This window comes from Oncorhynchus mykiss, chromosome 21, assembly GCF_057628025.1.
Source record: "Oncorhynchus mykiss isolate SJ-2025 chromosome 21, ASM5762802v1, whole genome shotgun sequence".
Classification (NCBI taxonomy): Eukaryota; Metazoa; Chordata; class Actinopteri; order Salmoniformes; family Salmonidae; genus Oncorhynchus; species Oncorhynchus mykiss.
This window is the reverse complement of record NC_143042.1, coordinates 22,443,447-22,452,641: the sequence shown is the minus strand read 5'-3', so window position 1 is coordinate 22,452,641 and position 9,195 is coordinate 22,443,447. Positions and strand designations below refer to the sequence as shown.

Here is a 9,195-nt window from a genome sequence, read left to right as displayed (position 1 = left end):
TGGACTGACCCTTTGATGTGTGATGTCGGACCCTTCCTGGCTATGGCAAATGGCATTCTCTAAATCCCCCTGAGCTGTCATTTATCAGGGACCCATTGGAAAAGGCAAGGGCACAGCTGTCTGTCTGTCAGGAGAATTGGGAGTGACGGAGGGATATAGGGGATGGCAGTGCCAGACTATAACACCGGATGGACCTGCTGTGGGTCATGTCCCACATGCCTCCCCAGGGGGTCCATGCCCAGCCCTGGACTCATTTCTCAGGGGCCACTGGGTTACCAATTACTAAAGCCAGGCTATTTGACTGACTTCATCAACAGACTATTAGACTCTTAATTTGGACTATTTTTGGATTCAACTCATTTTGAAGTCCATTTATTTTGAAAGTATCTAGTTTATTGAAGGGGCTTGGTCTCCCGAGTGGCGCAGCGGTCTAAGGCACTGCATCTCAGTGCTTGAGGTGTCACTACAGACACCCTGGTTAGATTCTAGGCTGTATCACAACCGTCTGTAATTGGGAGTCCCATAGGGCGGCACAATTGGCCCAGCATTGTCCGGGTTTGGCCGATGTAGGTCGTCATTGTAAATAAGAATTTGTTCTTAACTAACTTGCCTAGTTAAATAAAGGTTCAATTCAGGCATGGAATTGGCTCTCTCTGGTTAAGTTTGTGATAACACTCCATTGACAGAGTCTTTCCTGTCTTCAAGTTGTTCCTAACATCAGAGACAATGACAGAGATATGTCTATACCTGGAATGCTTAGACGAGGAGAGGAAACTACACGGCAGAATCACTGAACGACCTCCACAAGATGAACGTGTGCGCCGACCCCAAGGACCTGCTGAAACTCACAGGTTGGTGTCTGTTTATTAGTGACTTGTCTTATTCATTCCCACATCATATGCATGCAGACTAGGTCAGTCAGTCCACAGACACTATTCTCTCGAGGCTGTGTGGATTCTTACAATATATGAGCTCTTTATCTGTCTGCGGGTTATTCAGTCCGAGATACGAAGAAGAAGCTTAGGAATGTTCCTCGGCTGGCTGGTACAAATTCCGTCAGACTATTGAATGCATTCTCTGTCCTCACTTTTGTCTAGACTCAATGGCTGGCCTTGTTTCACTGAATGACTTAGCACTTTTTCTTCACTAAACCTCTCTAGGATTACCAATATGAGCTTTCCATGGTGAAGAAGAATATCGTCTAGACCTTTTGTGAGCTTGAAGGTCTGAACAGCATGGAATAGCTGATAGTGATGAGTAGTTATCCTCCAGTCTCCAATCATGTTAGAGTTATAATGAACTTTAAACTGTCTCCATTGCATGTTAATAGCATGCAATGCACTGGCATTGCATATGTGCGTAGGTATTATACAGTATGTTTGATGTGTTTAGTGCAAACTATTAGTGAAAGTGGGGAGGTGCAAAGCTGTGAGCGAGTCATTACCACGGCTGGTTAGTCCCCCCAGGGTATTGAAGCCTACGAACAGGTGAGACAACGTCGGCGCACGCACGCCACACACACTTCCACATGGATGCTAACCACTTTCATGCACAGTATTTGTATATCTCCTCAGCAGCTACCCCCCCCCACTCACACTGCCCCCCCCCATCATCCCTCCACCCCTGTATACAGTTGGCCCCAGAGCCAGCCAGCCAGCTCTGCTGCCTATCACAATAAATAAATAAAAAAGAACGCCTCACTGACAAAATGGCAGCTCCCACTGATGGATGTGAACACACTGGAAGATGCCTGCATTGCTTTCACAATGTCCAGGTGACTGCTAGCATCTACAGTATATCTAATCTGAACCTCTCAATGGTGGCGTATGTCGAGTGCCTTTAAATCAGATGCAGCAAACTAGTCTCCAGAGGTACTGTAAGAGTGAGAAAAAAAACAGACTTGAGCTGAGTGCTGGCTGGCTGCAGTGGTGGCACGGTTGTCCATGTCCCTAGGGAGACTGGGAGAGCGGCCACCTGTTAGTGTGTCACCTCCGCTGGGGTATAATTAGCCAGCTCTGGCCTTGAGGCTCTCTGCCTTAGTGACAAGGCACAAAGGAAGTGTGGGGCTGTGGTTGTGTCAGAGAAACATTCACTGAGAGGTGCAGGTACACATATAGGCTCACAGTGAAGTGTTTTTATGGGCCTTGTTTCAAGACGGTGGATATCAATCTTCTTTTACAGAAGGAAATATGATGGAAGGAGGAAATTATGCATTGAGATTGAGCATGCACCAATACGGTGAAGGAATGAAGGAAGAGATGATAATTTCCTGAATATTCTGCCCGCTCTATCTTTCCTCATCAACAAGAATCCAGATAGATAGATACAGATACTGTATATGTTGTAGGCACTCAGATAATCATGTATACACATGCATGTTGTATGTACTCTGATTATTAATGTGTGCATATCGATAATCCCCCATGGTGAGACATGTATTTATTTTTGATCAAAGACAGAGATCTGACAGAATCCAGGAAATAAAATGTCCCTCGCATGGTTTGCCTGGAATCAGTTATAACAGATTGCGTTATTAATTCTCCAGTATATGACTTGTATCTATAATGTCATGATTTATTTTCTATGGTAGCGTGATTGGTCTTTAAGTGTTCCGGATAGATATAGTAGTAGGCTGTCCTCTCTTCTGGTTGGTTTCAGAACAGCCAATGAGCTCTCTGACCACACCCACTCCTGGAGAAAGAAGAGGGAAGAATGCCAACAGCACTGGCCTGTGTGGTGATGCCATTGGTATGGTTTGTTTACAAAGCAAGTTAGGATAAATAACATGATACGTTAGGATAATTAACGTGGCAGGTTAGGTGAATTAACGAAGCAGGTTAGGAGAATGAGGTTATGCTCATGGAAAGGGTTAGGTTTAGCTTCAATGCTACAGTTGTCAACCACTGTTGTCCCCGACATGACCACTAGATGGAGCTGTAGGCCAACTCCATCTAGCCACAACGGTAGAACGTAAACAAACCATCTGTTACGACAAATCATCAGTATCATAACACTGGCCTGCAGCAGGTAAAGGCAAAAGTATACACATCTATTCAGGGGTGTCATGCACCCATTATTGTAGAGGGGGCGCAAAGTATGTGAGGATGGAGGGGAGTTTGCCGAATTTAGCATTTTTCAAAAACCTAAAACAGCTTTTTCTTGCAATCTAGAGCCATAATCATTATGCCTAATTATATGTTTAAAAAAAGATGCCTACGACACCTCTGAATCCATTCCTACTAATTTACCAGGGATCAATCAAAGTACTATCAATAGACATAGATAAGGCTCCTTGGCATGCAAAATATGTTCTAGAAGAGCCAGAGGCAGTGTCTCCATCTACCTCTACAAACAAAACATGACGCTCAACGATAACCCTCGAAGAAGAGGTTCAAGTATTTATTCATCTCCCAGGCTGCCTGGGTGGTGTGATGCAGCTGGTGAATGGACACAGTACTGTTGGCATCGAAGAGGAGCACATTAAGACACTACACACCAGTGAGGAAGAGGAGGGCACTAAAACATCACACACTCACCCTCAACCCAGACTGTTCCTCATCCTCTTCATCCTCCTGACTTTGGCTCTGCTGCTAATCCTGTTGCTGTCTTCCTACGCTGTCTATCTCATGGGTAACCTAGCAATATCCTACATGCATTATTTCAAATGCTAGAGGCCTACATCACTCAAGAAACCCAATCCTACCTGCTTTATGCTAGGCATATATTGTACGCAACATATTTATACCCCTATTCATTTAAGCAATCATTCAATTATCTCTATCTTTCTATGTTGTGTCCTCAGTTGTGACAACATCTTGGATGGGTGAGTTAGCAGGCGGTAGTGAGGTGGAGAGGACTTACCTGGGGGAGATGAGACCGTGGAAGACTCTCCTTCAACAGTACCTGGACCTCAGCCAGAGCCGCTGCTCATAGTGAGGTACCCCTTCCTTTCAGTCTTCCTCTCAACACTCACAGGAGAGCGTGGCTCATAATCCACTTTACACAAGCAGAATGCATGTTGAAACGGCATGCTTGCCAAAGAGAGAGAGGGTCGTCACTCATCGTCAGCCTCATAAGCAGTTCTTAGAAAGGCTTTAGACATAAGCCTTTTGTCTTGGTGCTGTCTGCTGCGTTTGATGCAGGGCCTACTTGAACGGAGCACTTATCTCAAAAGAGCCCGTATGGGTTAATGGCACAATTTATTTATTGATGATATGGCTCTGTGACTGTCCCTCTCCTCTCCCATATCATCCAGGTTCTGTTATTGTAGGTTATGGGAGGAGAGAATGACACAGTGGATTATTTAGAGCATGTTTTAATCAAATAAATGATTATGAAGGGGTGAAGGGATACTGTACTGTACTGCTGTATAATCTACATTTATAATAGGTGGTATTTGATTGCGTTGTATATTACATTATTTTAAACAGGTTAGAATTGTGTATTTATGTCTTCATCTTTATAATAAAAAAAAAACATTTACATGTGTGTCTGAGTTATGTCAAGCAGACTGTAGTTTTTATTTTTCACCAGCAGGTGGCAGTTATTTACCACTAAACTGAATGGAATGGCAGGTCTTTATGCACAATACTTTACAAATAGAGCGCCTTGGGAATAGCACATTGGTGCTTCTGTCACTTCTGAAACTACTCTACTGTGTTCTTGTCTGTAATGTATAGCAAAATATATTGAATTCTGAATTCAATATACTTTGCTATAGGAGGGAGCACCCCACTACCCACATCGACCGGACCGCAGTGGGGAAGGTGGAAAGCTTCAAGTTCCTCGGGGTACACATCACTGATAAACTGAAATGTTCCACCCACACAAACAGTGTGGTGAAGAAGGCGCAACGGCAACAGCAATTCTTTCTGTCTTGGCACCTAAAGCCATCACAAACTTTTACAGATGTACAATTGAGAGCATCCTGTTGGGCTATATCACCGCCTGGTACGGCAACTGCACCGTCCACAACTGCAGGGCTCTCCGGAGGATGGTGCGGTCTGCCCAACGCATCACCATTGGCAAACTACCTGCCCTCCAGGACACCTAAGGCACCCAATGTCACAGGAAGGCCAAAAAGATCTTCAAGGACAACAACCACCCAAGCCACTGCCTGTTCACCCCGCTATCATCCAGAAGGGGAGGTCAGTACAGGTGCATCAAAGCTGGGACCGCAAGACTGAAAAACAGCTTCTATCTCAAAGCCTTCAGACTGTTAAATAGCCAACACTAGCACATTAGAGACTGCTGCCCTATATACATCATCTTGAAATCAATGGGCACTTTAATAATTGGAACACTAGTCACTTTAATAATGTTTACATATTTTGCATTACTCATCTCATATGTCTATACTGCATTCTATTCTACTGTATTTTAGTGTATGCCGCTCCGGCATTGCTCGTCCAAATATTTATATATTATTAATTCCTTTACTTTAAATGTGTGTGTATTGTTGTGAATTGTTAGATATTACTGCACTGTTGGAGCTAGAAACACAAGCATTTCGCTACACCCGCTACAACCGACCAATACAATTAGATTTAGCATCATTTGCATTTCTGTAAACATTCAACAGACGCAGATCTACTGCACTGAATTTACAAAAACAATGCTTGTTTGCCATGAGAAAATATATGCATTTTTGTTTTAAATCAGATGATATAATCACTTAACAGACCGATGAAATAGTTTGTTGAATGAATTTGCATTGTAAAACAGAAACCCTTCAGTCTATGTCACTCTGACGGACACCATAAGGGTGTCCATACATAATGTTTTCTGAACCTTAATCAAGTGGTGCGCATTTTTCATCTTGGGCACAGATGCATTGTAGCTACTACTCTATGTGTGACTTATATGTACACACAGCGAAGCATGTACACGTACGCACACACACTACACTAATTCCACTACCCTCCCCTCTCCCCACTACCCCCCTCTCCCTCCCTCCATCCCCCTCTCTCCCATGATGGAGGCCAGTGACACATACAGGCCCCCGTTGAGGCTGACAACTGTTTGTGTGTATCTGCCAGATACAGGAGGCCAGGGTGCATTGGAAGACACCTGTGAGTGAGCAGCACGAGCCAGCTAGCGCTCTGGCAGTGGAGCCAACGCCTCAGCGGGAACCCGACTTGATCTCCTCTAGAAACATTGCCTAGGAGCCCAAAACACAGCCACCCTGACAGAAACGGAGAGATACACAGCCAATAGTGGAGTTTACTTATATCATGTGCTGAACACCCTTTTATTCCCTTAATGTGCTGGTGAGTGAGAATATTCTGTACCCTTTCGTAGCCTTTTTACACTGGTTAATAAATTATTATACTTCCTCTTGCCCTGAGTTTCCTTATAGAATGGAGATCTCAGTATCTCAATAGGACTAACCTTGATACATATATGATAAAGGATGTTTATAAATCCATATGGAAAAGAATAATCAAAATAAGAATATATTCTGGCCGATTATATGTCATTGGTTGTATTTGTATACGTTAACGTAAATGCCTTTATGTGGCAAATACAATTTAATAGTATGTAAGCACTTTGTGACATTTTCTGACGTAAAAAAAGTCTTTATCAGGAATCAAGGTAAAACCCAGATGCAGACTGTCGAAGTAACACTGTTTATTGTAACAACGGGGGCAGGCAAAGACAGGTCAAGTCAGGCCGGGGTTGAAAATCCAGGGTAGGGCAAAGGTACAGGATGGCAGGCTCAGGGTCAGGCAGAGAGGTCAGGCGGGCGGGTACAGGGTCAGAACAGGCAAAGGTACAGGATGGCAGGCTCAGGGTCAGGCAGAGAGGTCAGGCGGGCGGGTACAGGGTCAGAACAGGCAAAGGTCAAAACCGGGAGGACGAGAAAAAGAGAGGCTGGGAAACGACAGGAGCTGACAGGAAAACCGCTGGTAAGCTTGAACGGTCAAGACAAACTGGCAACAATCAGACAGAGAACACAGGTATAAATACACAGGGGATAATAGGGAAGATGGGCGACACCTGGGCACAAGGACAGGTGAAACAGATCAGGGCGTGACAGGCTTTATAAATACATTTGGTTTGATTTAAATACATGACTGGTGATTTCCCCACCTTAGAAGGCTTGGTTTACACGTCTCTTGTATGGTTTGTAATGCAACACATGCAACACAAACAGTAAGTCAGCTATTACAAGAATCTTCTATAAATCTTGTATGTGTCTTCGCTGCAGGTAGAACATAAGAGTCTTGTTCAATTCTTCTTTATGTTTTCCATATGGGACTATCAGTTTATACTGGAGCTTGTAAAGGCTCATTGTATATTCTGGTCCCAACTATACAGACCGTAGTGCCATGTCTACTTATAGCTGGACCTTCATTATAAATTCATGAGGTCATCCATTTATCTGTCAATCATGGGATGAAAGTGGTCACCCCTGAATCATGCATTTTATAGCTCAAATGAAAGTGTGTGTGTGCGCGCGCCTGTGCCTGTGTGTGTTTTGTCTAACCTGAGTGCATTAAACAGCTGGCTCTCATACAATACCTGAATACAGAAGAGTGGGGCATGTACTGGCTGTCGTATGATTAACACGCGCACACACTCCTCCCACACACAGAAGCTTGCTTTTGCCAGAGGAGGTTGTTGCCAAGCGGCTCAGAGGGAGAGCGCAAGCTGATTGGCTCCTTCCCATGACGGGAGCGTCCCCCACCAGTCAGACGGTCTTCTCGCTCTTCTAAAACAGGAACCTTTTAACTCGTTTTCCCATCTCCCCCACCAACCACCGGTTCTCTCATTACACTCCCCATCAACCCACCCTCTTTTAATTAGGTTTGTTTCAAAGGAGCTGTTTTTATATCAGCTCTACAGTACAGTAGCCAAGGTGAGGGAAACTCATTTTCATCTGACAGATCTATCATCAGGATCGTAATCACACAAATGATGAGTGTATCATTATGCCAAGATCACAAAACGGTGTGGATGGAAGTATTGTGCTTTCTGTGAAAGGAGGGATTTTTATAACATTCTGTGATCTTTACCTGATAAAAGGATGTAAAGGGCAGCTGTGTGAGGCAGAAAATAGATAACTGTGTGTTAACATGAGAGGATCGTAGAACACAGCCGAATCTATGTAGATGTAGAGTAGACAGTACTTCACAGAGCTTCCTTGTCTGTGGCTTCTGGTTGCTGATAACACTGAAGACTGAGATCTATTGGCTGGTGTGTGTGTGTGTGTGTGTATGTGAGCGTGCATGCATGCGAGTGTGTGGCCGGTCTGCGTGAGTGTGCGTGCGTGAGTTTGTGCACGTCCGTGTGTACGTATCCATGTGTGTGTGTGCGCTTGTGCACGTGTGTCTCAGCAAGAGTGTGAGAGTGTGCCAGTGAATTCAACAAGGTCATCAAGTGCCAGGCTGGCTATCCTTGCGGGTAGCAGCAATGACTTCCTCTAAAGGAATACTCCCATACAGTATGTCAGCCGTCTGAACACCCCTCTACAATAGATAAGGTTATCTTTACTACTCCACATACACACTTTAAAGGAAAGGCCTATTGCTAAGGCGCAATTACAGTCAGTTAGCCATCCGCCATATATCCTTCAACTCATTTTACTATGCATTCAGGGTTCAAATGTATTCCATCGTATTTTTTTACAAGGGCAGTAAATACATTGGCATTGTTTATGGCGGCTATTTCCTTTTCCATCAGTACTGTCACCGCTTTCCAGTTTACTGTAGCATTTTGTTCTCACTAACAAAAAATACTTTTGAAATACAACAGTCGTTTACTGCATTGATACCCTATCCCTGGTCTGCCTCTGTGTTGCTGAAGGATGTCCCTGGTCTGCCTCTGTGTTGCTGAAGGATGTCCCTGGTCTGCCTCTGTGCTGCTGAATGATGTCCCTGGTCTGCCTCTGTGCTGCTGAATGATGTCCCTGGTCTGCCTCTGTGCTGCTGAATGATGTCCCTGGTCTGCCTCTGTGCTGCTGAATGATGTCCCTGGTCTGCCTCTGTGCTGCTGAATGATGTCCCTGGTCTGCCTCTGTGCTGCTGAATGATGTCCCTGGTCTGCCTCTGTGCTGCTGAATGATGTCCCTGGTCTGCCTCTGTGCTGCTGAATGATGTCCCTGGTCTGCCTCTGTGCTGCTGAAGGATGTCCCTGGTCTGCCTCTGTGCTGCTGAATGATGTCCCTGGTCTGCCTCTGTGCTGCTGAAGGAT

At 44.7% G+C, this 9,195-nt stretch overlaps 1 long non-coding RNA gene across 1 annotated transcript; it reads left to right on the top strand.

Annotated features, from left to right (window-relative positions):
- Positions 1-2,524: 2,524 nt before the first annotated feature.
- LOC149973023 (uncharacterized) lies at positions 2,525-6,335 on the top strand. The gene is made up of 2 exons (XR_016490256.1): positions 2,525-3,937; positions 6,039-6,335. It is a non-coding gene; the product is annotated as an uncharacterized LOC149973023 (long non-coding RNA).
- The last annotated feature ends 2,860 nt before the right edge of the window (positions 6,336-9,195 follow it).